Here is an 18797-nt window from a genome sequence, read left to right as displayed (position 1 = left end):
GTTCCTCCCTACCTCTTGACTCTCCATTCCTAAACCTTTACAGCTGCCCCGGCTCCGCGCTCGATTCAAGGACCTCATTTACTTAAATTATAACCTCATCACGAAGAAAGAGGGGGTTGATGACGGGACGGCGTTGAATTTCTTATGCTTTTGCGGCAGCTGCTATGGGTTTTTTTCTCCTCCTTCCATAAAGGCTGTAATTTTTTTATTTGCTGACTCAAAATCGTGGGGTCTGTTCTGAGAGCGATCCAGCATTTTAATAATACTAAACATCTCAGTCTGGCCACCTGGTAGACCTCTGGCCAACAGCACCCAGTACTCACCAGATCTGCCGTAAGATGGCGGGTCTGGTGCTGAAGTGTGCAGCTGCCAGCTAGATATGTCTGGCCGAGCTCTACATCTCTTGTCATCCCTAGTCAAGCCCTGAGCTGTCCTCACTGGCCGACAGTTGTAAAATTAATTGAGGTCTATGCTATGTTGCACCAAAGAGCTCAAACGTGGCCACCTCTCAAGGCGCTGCAGTAAGGTACACGGGTGGCAACACCTCCAGCCAGACATTGCTGTGGTAGGCCTCTGCCATTAAAAAAGCGTTAGAGTGCGTTAGAGTGTATGGGGTGTCTTTGTACAGTGTTAGAGTGTGGGTTAGAGTGTATGGGGTGTCAGTATATAGTGTTAGACTGAGTGGAGTCTCTTTGTACAGTGTTAGAGTGTGCGTTAGAGTGTATGGGGTGTCTTTGTACAGTGTTAGAGTGTATGGAGTGTCAGTATATAGTGTTAGACTGAGTGGAGTCTCTTTGTACAGTGTTAGAGTGTGCGTTAGAGTGTATGGGGTGTCAGTATATAGTGTTAGACTGAGTGGAGTGTCTTTGTACAGTGTTCGAGTGTGGGTTAAATTGTATGGGGTGTCAGTATATAGTGTTAAACTGAGTGTAGTCTCTTTGTACAATGTTAGAGTGTGCGTCAGGTCACATTATTTGAGGGCAGAGCAAATATCCTTGTTTATTGCACACAGTGCTTCTTATGCCAAAAACACAACTACGACAGAACAGGGAAGCGGTTTCCTGTGTCTCTTTCTGCTTGTATAACAACGCCGTCACATAAAAGGGTCGGACCTTGAAGTGATCTGTCCCTAATCTCACGTGCTAAAGTTCTGTACACCAAATTAAAATAAGATTTATTATTATTATGTATGAGAAATCCACCTTCGAGTATACCATGGGAGCAGTCATCTAAACTTCCTGCTCGATTATTCATTCCCCTTGGGTGTAGCCTCCCTTGGGGTTGTCGCTGTTGTTTGAGCTTGCACTTTAATATAAGAAAACAAAAACATAATACGGATGAGTAAACGTGTATTTTTCTTTATTATGTTTCTGGTAATTTTTTTCGAAGTGAGGCTTTTACATGCAGATGTTTCAGGCAGAGTAGTAGTAGTGCGGGTTGACAGGGAACCCTTTAAATTGATGTGGAGTCAACTGCAATGCGTGTTGAGGAGTAAATGCTTAAGTCAACTCTGAACATTGACTGGAGTCACACATTTTTAACTCATCTCCTCTGCAAAATGAAAATGGGCCAGTTACAACTGGACTGGAGAGCTCAATAGCCCATTAGGGTGATCTGCTAGGCCACTGGTTGAATGGAACCCAGCTAAACAAGAATGCTTTATCCAGGTACAATTATTTAACAATCCGGACCACAGTACCTTAAAAATGAATCCCTCTGGACAACTGAGTTGCTCGTACCACAGAGCCTTGTACATCACCAGCATGAGGAGGCAAGCCAGAAACACCATGGTGATTAGGATTAGCCCAGTGAGCAGGAGGACAACATGGAGACAACATGACATCATCATTATTACTAGACTTGGGCACCAGGGGGCTCTTTGTGTTCGTCTTCGGGGGAAAAAAAATCTTCGTATTCCGCGAATATTCGCCCGTTCCGGTCTTCTCTTCGGGCGAATATTCGCGGACATTCTTCGTGCTCGTTTAATCTTCGTTTCTCTCCCGGTTGCCTAGCAGGGGTTAATACGGGGTTAACAACACATCGGGGCAGCAGCAGCTGCCGTGAAGGTACGTGTGTGCGACTCTATTGGTCGTTTCGGCAGGGGGCTGGTCTGGCATCAACGAGAGAATTGCAGAACACACTTCATTCGTTGATGGCAGGCGAGCCCCCTGCCGAAACGACCAATAGAGTTGCACACAAGTACTGAGGTGTACAGTACACAAAATGACCTAGACAAATGCTCCAAGGAACTTGGCCTCCTTTTTATCATACACAGTCACACATCCATAGATGTTTAATAAAAGAATAAGGATTATTTTAGATTTTTAAATTGATTTTGGACCACTTGTAATACATGCCTAACATTTGCTACCTATTTACAATGGCATACTTTGCAACAACCCAACTTTTACTGGACAGGACTGGAAAAAAGCAGGACTGTCCACCAAAATCTTGGGTGTGTTGGCAGGTATGCGGATGGAAAAATGAACTAAAAAATAGCTTAGGGTTAATGTACGGTTATGTTTAAGATTAGTAGCAGTGCACTGGTTTGGTTAAAGATGTATTATGTCTAAATAATAATAGAATTTTAATGGGTTTTAAAAAAAAAAATAGGGGTTTATTTAAATGTATTTTAAAGTTAGATTTATTATTTAGTACTTCATTTTATTTATTTAATGTTTATACTAGCGTTACCTACCGAGCTATAACTACCTACGTGTATTTGCATACCTAGTTTAGCTAAATTAGATGGGACAGGACTGGAAAAAAAGCAGGACTGTCCCTGAAAAAGTTGGGTCTGTTGGCAGGTATGTGGATGGAAAAATGTTATAGGGTGAAGTGTGAGTTATAGCGTTAATGTAATGCTATTAGTGAGTGAAGGCCAGGGCAAATAACAAGAGGAAAGGTCCTTGTGATTTGTGCATTGTACGTGTGTGTTATGTGTTATGTTACTGTGTGTTATATGTGTTATGTGTGTTATGTCACTGTGTTATATGTGTTATGTGTTATGTCACTGTGTTATATGTGTTATGTCACTGTGTTATATGTGTTATGTCACTGTGTTATTTGTGTTATATGTGTTATGTCACTGTGTTATTTGTGTGTCATGATCCCGGCCGGAGTACGGTCCGGGGGGATTCCCCGCGTCGCGCTCCCGTGCGGAGTGCGTCGCCCGAGTACCTGCGGCATCACAGCCCTGTCCGAGACGCGTCGCCCAGGTGCTCGTGGCGTCGCGCTCCGGTGCGGAGTGCATCTCCCGAGTACCCCCGAGTGGCGGGTACTCGGTACTTACCCCTCCCGGGACGATCCAGCCACACAGCGTCCTCATACGCGGCGGTTCACAAGAATGAACCGCCGCACAGTGATAGACACCTACGGTGTCATAAGACACGCCCCCCTGCCGAACTCTTACCCCTCTGGAGGAGAAGCAACGTCCATTGGACGTCATCAGGGTTGGGGGCGGGATCTAGAAGGGCGGCAGGTTTAAAACCAGAGCACTGATGCCGGTTCAGTGCTCAGTTGTTTTTACAACTAGCTGTAGTACTTACCTGGCGTATATCTGTTTCTTCATGTTGATTCCTGTTACTGACCTTGGCTTGATTCCTGACCACGTTAACCTCTCAGCTCCTGACCCGGATTGTTTGACCATTCTCTGCCTGCTGCCTGTTACCGACCTTGGCTTGATTCCTGACTACGTTAACCTCTCAGCTCCTGACCCGGATTGTTTGACCATTCTCTGCCTGCTGCCGGTTACCGACCTTGGCTTGATTCCTGACTACGTTAACCTCTCAGTTCCTGACCCAGCTTGCTTGACCATTCTCTGCCTGCTACCTGGTACCGACCTCGGCTTGATTCCTGACCACGTTACCTTCTCTGCTCCTGACCTGGATTATCTGACCATTAAGAGACTGATCCATTTGTATCCTGCATCCTGGTTTCCACACCTATGCAAACGTAACATTGTGTTATTGTGTGTGTTATGTTTGGTTGGTTGTGTATCAGACGGAAAAAATGAAATGGAAAAGGAAATGGAAAAGGCGAATGAGTGGGCAATTGGCGACCCACTCCCCTGTTTCACCCCAGAGCAAAGCATCCAAACACTGTCAGTCTTAGACGTTTGGCAGCGGACTTCCAGAGCTAAGACACTAGGCCCTAGCGTAAGCTGGCCACTCCGGCGGAGGTAGCAGGCGTTGCCACACCGCAGACAGAGGCAGCCAGGGGGGGAGAAACTGCCCTTACAATTAGGTACATTTGAGGCATGACACTAGCCAGGAAGGGAACTGGCAGAGAAGAGATGCTGGCACCACCACCACCAGCAGCATTGGAAAAGGCGAATGAGTGGGCAATTGGCGACCCACTCACCTGTTCCACCCCAGAGCAAAGCATCCAAACACTGTCAGCCCTAGACGTTTGGCAGCGGACTTCCAGAGCTCAGACACAAGGCCCTAGCGTAAGCTGGCTACACCGGCGGAGTTAGCAGGCGTTGCCACACCACAAACAAGTGCAACCAGGGGGAGAAACTGCCCTTTCCATTAGGGACATTTGAGGCATGATTTCAGCCAGGAAGCGAACTGGCAAAAGATACCGGCACCAGCAGCAGCGTTGGAAACGGAAAAAGGTGAATGAGTGGGCAATTGACGACCCGCTCACCTGTTTCACCCCAGGGCAAAGTCAGTCCTAGTCGTTTGGGAGCGGACTTCCAGAGCTCAGACACTAGGCCCTAGCGTAAATTGGCTACACCGGCGGAGGTAGCAGACGTTGCCACACCACAAACACGTGCAACCAGGGGGAGAAACTACCTTAAACATTAGAGAGAAAAAAAATAAACTTTCCAAGCTAAGAGCTGGGTAACCCAACTTGGGCAGATTGAATTTAAGAAAGGCAATCTGCTCCATCAGATGAGGTGCCATGCGTGAGCGCTGTGGACTCAGTATGTTTCCAGTCATAGAAAACACGCGCTCACTTTGAACAGTGGTTGGCGGACATGATAGAAGCTGCTGCGCAACCCATGAGAGTGCAGGCCACACACTCTTCTTTTCATCCCAGTAGCTAAGAGGATCAACATTAGGCGCAGAAGGAACTTCACAGAGGTAAAGTTTGACCATTTCAGCAGCACTACTCTCCTTTCTGCTGCTAGCTCTGTCAGATGGTCCAACTATACTCCCAAGTGCCTCTTCCCAAAACGCAGCTGCTCCACTGCTGGCACTGCTGCTGATGCTGCTGCTAGGAGTAGCAGACCACATCATCTCTTCCTCCTCCTGCACCTCTCCCTCCTCGGACAGCATTCCCATTTTACGCTGCCAGTCACGCACCTCGTTGACCAATTGCTCCCGGTAGCTACTGAGAACATTGAATTTCAAAGCTAGCTTTCCCTTAATTCTTGGATCGCAAAGGCACGCTAGCATCATTTCGGGACTCTCTTCCATGCGTTTGCGAAGGTGTACTTTTAGCAGATCCTTCAGCTTCCTGACTATGGCTGCTACGTCAGGATGTAGAGTGCCACCTTGAACAGCCTCACGGTTTTCAAGGAACACATCCATCTTGCTGCCTAGATGGGAGAACACTGGGATTACCTGGGCCAGACTGGCAGTGTTTGAGCTTAAGTTTTCTGTGGCATCCCTGAATGGTTTAAGGACTGCCACTAGCTGGGCGATCACTGTCCAATCCTCCCTATTCAATGGAGATGTAATCCCAATATTGTGCTCTGAGGCAAGATCATGGATTGCCCTCTGCTGCTCCAAAATCCTCTCCAGCATGTCTAACGTGGAGTTCCACCGTGTACTGACATCCTGACGTAGGCAGTGTACGGGAAGACCTGACCTCTCTTGCTCTTCCCTCAAAAGTTGGCTAGCCTTAACACTATGGTGAAAGTGCCCAGCGATCTTTCTGCAGCGGGACAGAACTACTGCTACCACATTAGTTCCTTCTGACATTGCTGCCTTCACTACAAGATGTATGATGTGGGCTGCACAGCGCACACCAACAATATGACCATCTCGCAGCGCTTTCACCATATTGGCACCTCCGTCAGTTACCACAAAACCAACTTCAACATTGGTGCCCGCCTCTGCTCCCACCCAAAGGCTAAACATTTTCCTCATCGCATGCAGAATATTTTGGGAAGTGTGTTTTTCATCCATCACTTCTGCATGGAGAAGGAATGATCGGTAGCCTGCTGCAGCAGCTTCCTTAGACACACCGGGCTGCCACCAGTGTGCTGTCAAAGAAAGAAAGGCATGCTGGTCGCTAGGTACACTCCACAAATCTGTAGTGAAATGAACAGACTGACCAGCAGCCTTGGAAAGCTCCTCTTTCACTGCTGCAACACAGGACCGATACAATGAGGGGACAATGTTCCTGCTGAAAGTGGAACGTGACGGAACTGTATATTGTGGAGCCACAGCCGCCATCAATTGTTTGAAAGGCTCCTCTTCAATCATGGAGAAGGATGCCCCTCCAACAGCAATGAACTGACCAATCAGTCGCGTTACTTTATTGGCCTACTGTTTGGGCATTGACCTTTTGGATTGGAATGCCACAAATTGTTGCAGGGTGGGCTGGACATGCAGTGCTCCAACCTGCCTTGGTTTCTGGCTGCCAGCACTAGCTGCTGCTGCTGCAATTGGCTCAGAAGAAGCAGCTGTTGGAGTTTTTCCACGGCCAACAGCTATGCTGCCTGCACTAAGTTTTACTTCTGCATCTTTCCCCAATAGCACAGCGTTGTGTTGAGTGCTGAGGTGATGCTTCATGTTAGCACTGGTAAAATGGTCAGACACTTTCCCTCTGCATATTAGCTTCCCACAATGTTTGCACTTTCCATAGCGCCCTTCTTCAACATTTTCAAAGTGCTCCCAAATTAGGGCGCGCATAGCCTTGGAGTGTGCCTTAGGTGCTGCTCCTACTGCTCGGGGTGGATGAACAGAGGCAGAACTAGTGGTGGTGGGACTGGTGGTAACAGTACTGGCCATAGTGGGACTGCTAATTGCTTTAGCTTTAGTTTTGCTAGGTTTTGCTGCTGCTGCTGGTGGTGGTGATGGTGATGATCGTAGCGGAGAAGGTGGAGGCTCAGGGGAAAATTGTGCACTAGTCATTTGGACACTGCTCCCTGAGGAATCTGATTCCTGACCACTCATCTCCTCTACTTCCTTTGGCTCATAGTCTAGTTCTTCATTAGCCAGATCGAATGGAATTCCTGCTAGGCTGGAGCTAAGACTGATATCGTCATGAGACTCGTGACTAGTAGTAGTGCGAGCAGGAAGAACAGACTCTGCACTTGGCCTCTCAGTCTCAGGCTCCTCTGCTACCTCGCTAGGTGGAGTTCCACTATGTGTAGCCCTCTCTCTAACTGTCTTTACAAAAATATTGTAAGGACTTGGTGGCTTGCTAAAGGTGCTAGGAGGACATGGCGTGGCGGTACCGGTGGGAACAGTAGGCGCAGCACTAGTAGTGGTGGTGGTTTTCCCTACGAAGGAATGAGATCGCTTTGGTTTGGGAAAACCTCTCTGAGTCTTGCTGCTAATTTGGCTCTGCTTGGTACCTTGCATGCTGCTCGTGGATGGGGAAGATGCTGCTTGGGGCAAAAGGCACTTCTTTTTACTCACTGTGCTAGTAGAAGTACTAGTTGTGCTACCCTTTAACTTTGAACGTGCTTCTGGTGCTTTAGGCTTTCCGTAAAAAACCATAGAGCTTGTGGGCCTAGCCGCACTACTACTGCCTGCTTTTGGTGCCTTTCCTTTACTTGATGATCCTTCAAGCAATGCTTCCGCAAATGATAAGCGAGAGCTTGGCCTACTTGGCCGACTAGACTGACGCAAAGGCTGCATCTTAGAACTGGTGCTGGTGGTGGTGGTAGATGGACCTTGTCCCTCCTTAGTCCCAAAAGGAGGATCCATTTCAAATTTTGTGTTGTGTGTGTAGTGTAATGTTTAAAAAAACAAAAAAAGGGGGGGGGGATAAAAAAATGTAAGACTTTGAATTTACACGGGCCTAAGAGCCTATCCTACTACTATGCTAAACCTAAAGCTATATTAGTATTCTAGTTTAACTCTAGGCAGACGCTCTCAAGCCCACTAAACTAAAGTGAGGTTAAATTATATATAATATTATATTATTAATAGATTAGAATTACTTATATTAGGGATTATAGATAGACTATAGTTTATTAATTAGAAAGAATTACTTATATATATTATAGATTATGAATTAGAATTTATATTATATTATATAATATAGATTAAGAAGATTAAAGATTAGAATTATTTTAGTACTACAGCTAGTAGCTTGAAGCTTTGCTTAGTACAGTTGTTGTCGTCACACAGTCAATTATTCTTGAAAAGAAATTAGAAATAAAATAAAATGTCAGTTAGCTTCACTGCTTGCTGAAACACACAGCACTTATGCGGCTGCACTCACTAGCCCAACAAGTTCACTTCACTGATGGACTGAGGTGAGCAAAACAAATGAAATAAAATGAAAGATTATTAATTAAGAAAAATTGACTTGGTCTCTTGCTGTTGCTAAAACAAAGCACAAACTATAGAGCTGCAGCACCAGTACAAATAGATTAGCTGAACTATACGCTAGTAGTAATTAATTAATATTATTACTTTTATCTATAGCTAATTTAATTAACTATTAAGATAAGAATTATAGAATTATTGATATTAATGATTTTAGATTAGACACTAGTAGATGTCTTGAATGTCTACAGTACACTCTACACTAGTATACTATTACTAACTATAGTATATCTAACTGACAAATATATATATATATAATTTTATAATGTATTCAATTATTAATTATTAATATTACTGATTTTAGATTAGACACTAGTAGATGTCTTGAATGTCTACAGTACACTCTACAGCAGTATACTATAGTATATAATATATGACTGACATATATATATAATATTATAATGTACTATTAAATTATTATATATTCTATTAAATTATTATTTATAAATTCTATTATTTAATTTATTTAAGCAGGACAGGCAGTAGGCACTAGTGCCAGCCCAGAGCAAGGGCACCCTTACACTACAGTTGAAGACAAATTAAATAAAAAAATTATTAAATTAATCAAATTATTATTATTAAATATATTAATTAAGTAGAACTGAAGTGAGGAAGAGTACACTGTGAGAAATGGCAGGCTAAGGCTTACCAGTCTCACACAGAACAGAACAATCTCTCTCTGTAACGCTCGGATGCAGCACAGCAGTGTTGCCAAAGCAGTCACAGCGAAAAATGAATGAATCTCTCAGGCAAGCTCTGGTCTTATAAAGGCGCCTTCAGAATTAAAAAAACAGCAGCACAGGCATTGGACGAGACCCTTAGCGTGACGTCACAAGAGCGAGCTGATTAGATAGACGAGGATCAGCTCACTCCTGTTTGAAATCTTCGATTCTTCGTGGTTGTGAGTCTTCGTCTTCGCCTACGTTTTGCCGGCACTGTACTCTCTTCGGCGTGTCTTCGGAACGAACAAAAAAACCGGCCTCTTCGTGCTCGTTTTCATGTTCGCCCGAAGAGTTCCCGCAGAAACCGCCTAGCTCTGGCTCTCTGCCCCGGCATGGTCTCCCTTCCAGTAATAACCCTGATTTGGGGCAGATATTTAACTCTACATATACCATAGTCGCTAAGATGCTTCTGATGACCTGGAAGCCTGTTGGAGTTCAGGCCCCTGAGTGCATCACATGAAGCAGCGTACGACATAATCATGTAAATATTAACGTATTAAACATTCACATTATTACCTCCCAAAGCAGCATGCGTGAGGCGGGTAGTCTTTCCTTTTGTGGAAACACCGATCTCCAAGAAAGGGTAACGAAGTAACTGCGAAAACCTCCACCACCACCTGATGTTGACCCTGGGCCAGAGGACGCCAACAGACACCACCGTCGCAACATACTTCACACCACCTGATGTCGGCCCTGGGATGAAGGGCGCCAACAGACACCACCGTCGCCTCGGGCGCAAAATACTCCACCACCAACTAATGTTGACCCTTTTCCAGAGGGTGTCAACAGACACCACCGTCGCCCCAGGGACAACATACTCCACCTCCACCTGATGTTCACCCTGGGACGGAGAGCGCCAACAGACACCACCGTCGCCTCAGAGGCAACATACTCCACCACCACCTGATGTTGACCATGGGCCAGAGGGCACCAACAGACACCACCGTTGCAACATACTTCACACCACCTGATGTTGGCCCTGGGCCGGAGGGTGTCAACAAACACCACCGTCAACACAGGGGTAAATACTCCACCCCCACCGGATGTTGATCCTGTGCCGGAGGGTGTCAGCAGACACCACCGTCGCCCCAGGAACAACATACTCCACCCTCACCTGATGTTGACCCTGGGCCTGAGAGCGCCAACAGACAACATACTCCACCCCCACCTGATGTTGACCCTGTTCCGGAGGGTGTCAACAGACACCACCGTCGCCTCACGGGCAAAATACTCCACCACCACCTGAAGTTGGGGACAAACACCACCGTCGCCCCAGGGACAACATACTCCACCACCACCTGATGTTGGCCCTGGGATGAAGGGCGCCAAGAGACACCACCGTCGCCTCAAAGACAACATACTCCACCACCACCTGAAGTTGACACTGGGCCAGAGGGCATCAACAGACACCACCGTCGCCTAGGGCGCAATATACTCGGCCACCACCTAAAGTTGAACCTGGGCCGGAGGGCGGCAACAGATACCACCGTCGCCTCAAGGACAACATACTCCACCACCCCGATGTTGACCCTGTTCCAGAGGGTGTCAACAGACACCACCGTGGCCTCACGGGCAAAATACTCCACCCCCACCGGATGTTGACCCTGTGCCGGAGGGTGTCAACAGACACCACCGTCAACTCACGGGCAAACTACTCCACCACCACCTGATGTTGGGGACAGACACCACCATCGCCCCAGGTACAACATACTCCACCACCACCTGATGTTGGCCCAGGGATGAAGGGCGCCAAGAGACACCACGGTCGCCTCAGAGACAACATACTCCACCACCACCTGAAGTTGACCCTGGGCCAGAGGGCATCAACAGACACCACCGTCGCCTCAGGGGCAAATACTCCACCCCCACCGGATGTTGACCCTGTGCCGGAGGGTGTCAGCAGACACCACCGTCGCCCCAGGGACAACATACTCCACTCTCACCTGATGTTGACCCTGGGCCTGAGAGCAGCAACAGACAACATACTCCACCCCCACCTGATGTTGACCCTGTTCCGGAGGGTGTCAACAGACACCACCGTCGCCTCACGGGCAAAATACTCCACCACCACCTGATGTTGGGGACAGACACCACCGTCGCCCCAGGGACAACATACTCCACCACCACCTGATGTTGGCCCAGGGATGAAGGGCGCCAAGAGACACCACCGTCGCCTCAGGGGCAACATACTCCACCACCACCTGATGTTGACCTTGGGCCGGAGGGCATCAACAGACACCACCGTCGCCTCAGGGGCAAATACTGCACCCCCACCGGATGTTGACCCTGTGCCGGAGGGTGTCAGCAGACACCACCGTCGCCCCAGGGACAACATACTCCACCCCCACCTGATGTTGACCCTGTTCCGGAGGGTGTCAACAGACACCACCGTCGCCTCACGGGCAAAATACTCCACCACCACCTGATGTTGGGGACAGACACCACCGTCGCCCCAGGGACAACATACTCCACCAACACCTGATGTTGGCCCTGGGATGAAGGGCCCCAAAGACACCACCGTCGCCCCAGGGACAACATACTCCACCCTCACCTGATGTTGACCCTGGGCCTGAGAGCGCCAACAGACAACATACTCCACCCCCACCTGATGTTGACCCTGTTCAGAGGGTGTCAACAGACACCACCGTCGCCTCACGGGCAAAATACTCCACCACCATCTGATGTTGGGGACAGACACCACCGTCGCCCCAGGGACAAGATACTCCACCACCACCTGATGTTGGCCCAAGGATGAAGGGCGCCAAGAGACACCACCGTTGCCACAGAGACAACATACTCCACCACCACCTGATGTTAACCCTGGGCCAGATGGTATCAACAGACACCACCGTCGCCTCAGGGGCAAATACTGCACCCTTACCGGATGTTGACCCTGTGCCGGAGGGTGTCAGCAGACACCACCGTCGCCCCAGGGACAACATACTCCACCACCACCTGATGTTGGCCCAGGGATGAAGGGCGCCAAGAGACACCACCGTTGCCACAGAGACAACATACTCCACCATCACCTGATGTTAACCCTGGGCCAGATGGCATCAACAGGCACCACCGTCGCCTCAGGGGCAACATACTCCACCACCACCTGATGTTGACCCTGGGCCGGAGGGCATCAACAGACACCACCGTCGCCTCAGGGGCAAATACTGCACCCTTACCGGATGTTGACCATGTGCCGGAGGGTGTCAGCAGACACCACCGTCGCCCCAGAGACAACATACTCCACCCTCACCTGATGTTGACCCTGGGCCTGAGAGCGCCAACAGACAACATACTCCACCCCCACCTGATATTGACCCTGTTCCGGAGGGTGTCCACAGACACCACCGTCGCTTAACGGGCAAAATGCTCTACCACCACCTGATGTTGGGGACAGACACCACCGTCGCCCCAGGGACAACATACTCCACCACCACCACCTGATGTTGGCCCAGGGATGAAGGGCGCCAACAGAAACCACCGTCGCCTCAGAGACAACATACTCCACCACCACCTGAAGTTGACCCTGGGCCAGAGGGCATCAACAGACACCACTGTCGCCTCAGGGGCAAATACTCCACCCCACCGGATGTTGATCCTGTGCCGGAGGGTGTCAGCAGACACCACCGTCGCCCCAGGGACAACATACTCCACCCCCACCTGATGTTGACCCTGTTCAGAGGGTGTCAACAGACACCACCGTCGCCTCACGGGCAAAATACTCCACCACCACCTGATGTTGGGGACAGACACCACCGTCGCCCCAGGGACAAGATACTCCACCACCACCTGATGTTGGCCCAAGGATGAAGGGCGCCAAGAGACACCACGGTTGCCACAGAGACAACATACTCCACCACCACCTGATGTTGGCCCAGGGATGAAGGGCGCCAAGAGACACCACCGTTGCCACAGAGACAACATACTCCACCACCACCTGATGTTAACCCTGGGCCAGATGGTATCAACAGACACCACCGTCGCCTCAGGGGCAAATACTGCACCCTTACCAGATGTTGACCCTGTGCCGGAGGGTGTCAGCAGACACCACCGTCGCCCCAGGGACAACATACTCCACCACCACCTGATGTTGGCCCAGGGATGAAGGGCGCCAAGAGACACCACCGTTGCCACAGAGACATCATACTCCACCACCACCTGATGTTAACCCTGGGTCAGATGGTATCAACAGACACCACTGTCGCCTCAGGGGCAAATACTGCACCCTTACCGGATGTTGACCCTGTGCCAGAGGGTGTCAGCAGACACCACCGTCGCCCCAGGGACAACATACTCCACCTCCACCTGATGTTCACCCTGGGCCGGAGAGCGCCAACAGACACCACCGTCGCCACAGGGGCAAATACTCCACCCCCACCTGATGTTGGCCCTGGGCCGGAGGGTGTCAACAAACACCACCGTCGCCACAGGGGCAAATACTCCACCCCCACCGGATGTTGACCCTGTGCTGGAGTGTGTCAGCAGACACCACCGTCGCCCCAGGGACAACATACTCCACCCCCACCTGATGTTGACCCTATTCCGGAGGGTGTCAACAGACACCACCGTCGCCTCACGGGCAAAATACTCCACCACCACCTGATGTTGGAGACAGACACCACCGTCGCCCCAGGGGCAACATACTCCACCACCACCTGATGTTGGCCCAAGGATGAAGGGCCCCAAGAGACACCACCGTCGCCCCAGGGACAACATACTGCACTCTCACCTGATGTTGACCCTGGGCCTGAGAGCGCCAACAGACAACATACTCCACCCCCACCTGATGTTGACCCTGGGCCTGAGAGCGCCAACAGACAACATACTCCACCCCCACCTGATGTTGACCCTGTTCAGAGGGTGTCAACAGACACCACCGTCGCCTCACGGGCAAAATACTCCACCACCACCTGATGTTGGGGACAGACACCACCGTCGCCCCAGGGACAAGATACTCCACCACCACCTGATGTTGGCCCAAGGATGAAGGGCGCCAAGAGACACCACCGTTGCCACAGAGACAACATACTCCACCACCACCTGATGTTAACCCTGGGCCAGATGGTATCAACAGACACCACCGTCGCCTCAGGGGCAAATACTGCACCCTTACCGGATGTTGACCCTGTGCCAGAGGGCGCCAACAGACACCACCGTTGCAACATACTTCACACCACCTGATGTTCACCCTGGGCCGGAGAGCGCCAACAGACACCACCGTCGCCTCAGAGGCAACATACTCCACCACCACCTGATGTTGACCCTGGGCCAGAGGGCGCCAACAGACACCACCGTTGCAACATACTTCACACCACCTGATGTTGGCCCTGGGCCGGAGGGTGTCAACAGACACCACCGTCGCCACAGGGGCAAATACTCCACCCCCACCGGATGTTGATCCTGTGCCGGAGGGTGTCAGCAGACACCACCGTCGCCCCAGGGACAACATACTCCACCCCCACCTGATGTTGACCCTGGGCCTGAGAGCGCCAACAGACAACATACTCCACCCCCACCTGATATTGACCCTGTTCCGGAGGGTGTCCACAGACACCACCGTCGCTTAACGGGCAAAATACTCTACCACCACCTGATGTTGGGGACAGACACCACCGTCGCACCAGGGACAACATACTCCACCACCACCACCTGATGTTGGCCCAGGGATGAAGGGCGCCAAGAGACACCACCGTCGCCTCAGAGACAACATACTCCACCACCACCTGATGTTGACCCTGGGGCAGAGGGCGCCAAAAGACACCATCGTCGCAACATACTTCACACCACCTGATGTTGGCACTGGGCTGGAGGGTGTCAACAGACACCACCGTCGCCTCAGGGGCAACATACTCCACCCCCACCTGATGTTGACTCTGGGCCAGAGGGTGTCAGCAGACACCATCGTCGCCCCAGGGACAACATACTCCACACCACCACCTGATGTTGGTCCTGGGATGAAGGGCGCCAAGAAACACCACCGTCACCTCAGAGACGACATACTCCACCATCACCTGATGTTGACCCTGGGCCAGAGGGCGCCAACAGACACCACCGTTGCAACATACTTCACACCACCTGATGTTGGCCCTGGGCCGGAGGGTGTCAACAGACACCACCGTCGCCACAGGGGCAAATACTCCACCCCCACCGGATGTTGATCCTGTGCCGGAGGGTGTCAGCAGACACCACCGTCGCCCCAGGGACAACATACTCCACCCCCACCTGATGTTGACCCTGGGCCTGAGAGCGCCAACAGACAACATACTCCACCCCCACCTGATGTTGACCCTGTTCAGAGGGTGTCAACAGACACCACCGTCGCCTCACGGGCAAAATACTCCACCACCACCTGATGTTGGGGACAGACACCACCGTCGCCCCAGGGACAAGATACTCCACCACCACCTGATGTTGGCCCAAGGATGAAGGGCGCCAAGAGACACCACCGTTGCCACAGAGACAACATACTCCACCACCACCTGATGTTAACCCTGGGCCAGATGGTATCAACAGACACCACCGTCGCCTCAGGGGCAAATACTGCACCCTTACCGGATGTTGACCCTGTGCCGGAGGGTGTCAGCAGACACCACCGTCGCCCCAGGGACAACATACTCCACAACCACCTGATGTTGGCCCAGGGATGAAGGGCACCAAGAGACACCACCGTTGCCACAGAGACAACATACTCCACCACCACCTGATGTTAACCCTGGGCCAGATGGTATCAACAGACACCACTGTCGCCTCAGGGGCAAATACTGCACCCTTACCGGATGTTGACCCTGTGCCAGAGGGTGTCAGCAGAGACCACCGTCGCCCCAGGGACAACATACTCCACCCCCACCTGATGTTGACCCTGTTCCGGAGGGTGTCAACAGACACCACCGTCGCCTCACGGGCAAAATACTCCACCACCACCTGAAGTTGGGGACAGACACCACCGTCGCCCCAGGGACAACATACTCCACCACCACCTGATGTTGGCCCTGGGATGAAGGGCGCCAAGAGACACCACCGTCGCCTCAGAGACAACATACTCCACCACCACCTGAAGTTGACACTGGGCCAGAGGGCATCAACAGACACCACCGTCGCCTAGGGCGCAATATACTCGGCCACCACCTAAAGTTGAACCTGGGCCGGAGGGCGGCAACAGATACCACCGTCGCCACAAGGACAACATACTCCACCACCCCGATGTTGACCCTGTTCCAGAGGGTGTCAGACACCACCGTCGCCTCACGGGCAAAATACTCCACCCCCACCGGATGTTTACCCTGTTCCAGAGGGTGTCAACAGACACCACCGTCAACTCACGGGCAAACTACTCCACCACCACCTGATGTTGGGGACAGACACCACCGTCGCCCCAGGGACAACATACTCCACAACCACCTGATGTTGGCCCTGGGATGAAGGGCGCCAAGAGACACCATCGTCGCCTCAGGGGCAAATACTCCATCCCCACCGGATGTTGACCCTGTGCCGGAGGGTGTCAGCAGACACCACCGTCACCCCCGGGACAACATACTTCACCCTCACCTGATGTTGACCATGGGCCTGAGAGCGGCAACAGACAACATACTCCACCCCCACCTGATGTTGACCCTGTTCCGGAGGGTGTCAACAGACATCACCGTCGCCTCACGGGCAAAATACTCCACCACCACCTGATGTTGGGGACAGACACCACCGTCGCCCCAGGGACAACATACTCCACCACCACCTGATGTTGGCCCAGGGATGAAGGGCGCCAAGAGACACCACCGTCGCCACAGAGACAACATACTCCACCACCACCTGATGTTGACCCTGGGCCGGATGGTATCAACAGACACCACCGTCGCCTCAAGGGCAAATACTGCACCCCCACCGGATGTTGACCCTGTGCCGGAGTGTGTCAACAGACACCACCGTCGCCTCACGGGCAAAATACTCCACCACCACCTGATGTTGGAGACAGACACCACCGTCACCCCAGGGGTAACATACTCCACCACCACCTGATGTTGGCCCTGGGATGAAGGGCCCCAAGAGACACCACCGTCGCCCCAGGGACAACATACTGCACCCTCACCTGATGTTGACCCTGGGCCTGAGAGCGCCAACAGACAACATACTCCACCCCCACCTGATGTTGACCTTGGGCCTGAGAGCGCCAACAGACAACATACTCCACCCCCACCTGATGTTGACCCTGTTCAGAGGGTGTCAACAGACACCACCGTCGCCTCACGGGCAAAATACTCCACCACCACCTGATGTTGGGGACAGACACCACCGTCGCCCCAGGGACAAGATACTCCACCACCACCTGATGTTGGCCCAAGGATGAAGGGCGCCAAGAGACACCACCGTTGCCACAGAGACAACATACTCCACCACCACCTGATGTTAACCCTGGGCCAGATGGTATCAACAGACACCACCGTCGCCTCAGGGGCAAATACTGCACCCTTACCGGATGTTGACCCTGTGCCGGAGGGTGTCAGCAGACACCACCGTCGCCCCAGGGACAACATACTCCACCACCACCTGATGTTGGCCCAGGGATGAAGGGCGCCAAGAGACACCACCGTTGCCACAGAGACAACATACTCCACCACCACCTGATGTTAACCCTGGGCCAGATGGTATCAACAGACACCACTGTCGCCTCAGGGGCAAATACTGCACCCTTACCGGATGTTGACCCTGTTAGAAAAATGTTTATGTTATCGTAAATATTATTGCTGTCAAAGACAAAAGAAAGCAGGGAATGTCTAGTCTATGATATATGGACGAGTTCACGCCGACATGTCTACTCTATGTTCTTCTATATATATATATATATATATGTGCAAAGGGTCAAGTCTAGGCCATTCTTAATTATGCAGCTTAAAGAGGTGTAACCTGCTTGAAAAGTAACCAATCAGAAAGAAGCATGCTATTAGAAGTAGATAAGATGCTATATAAACCAAGTAATCTTAATGTGTAATTAGACAACGCTTCGACTTTTGTGTGTTGTGTGCCTTGTCTCGATTATGCGCATGATCTAATTAAAGGAAACTCTTTCTGAGGAGAATTCGACCATTATTTCAACCAACATTTTGGTGCCCCCTGTGAGGAGGTTCTGACCGGAGACGGGGACGACAGTCCTGAGGAACTGCACCTCGAGAATCTGCATCTGGGGTAATATAAGTCCTCCAGCTAAGATTGCTGTTAAACAGAGGCACTTTGCGACATCGTCCCTGAAACCGGCAGCATCCTCCCGAAGATTTATTACGGTCTTCTCTTCAGAAATGTGAGTAAGAAAAATATTTCTGGGAAATATTATAAGAGGTCAAAGTCTGTCAGGGACTACTGAAATAAATAACTGCGTATGCATTCGATAATAAGGAATAGTACTTGGAGTACTGAGGCTGATCAGGAGAAATGTGCACAGGTAGTTAGTCATTATTTTTGTGATAGCGAATTGTTGTTTGTAATTGTGACAATACTGTTGATGTTGGTTGCGGCTTGTATTATTGTGAAAGAGTATCACAAGACCTTAAAGAGAAGAGCTCTTATGGTCCAG

Source organism: Sceloporus occidentalis, unplaced genomic scaffold (genome assembly GCF_023333645.1).
Source record: "Sceloporus occidentalis isolate IW3139 unplaced genomic scaffold, rSceOcc1.0.p SCAF_176, whole genome shotgun sequence".
Lineage (NCBI taxonomy): Eukaryota > Metazoa > Chordata > Lepidosauria > Squamata > Phrynosomatidae > Sceloporus > Sceloporus occidentalis.
This window is presented reverse-complemented; position numbering follows the sequence as displayed.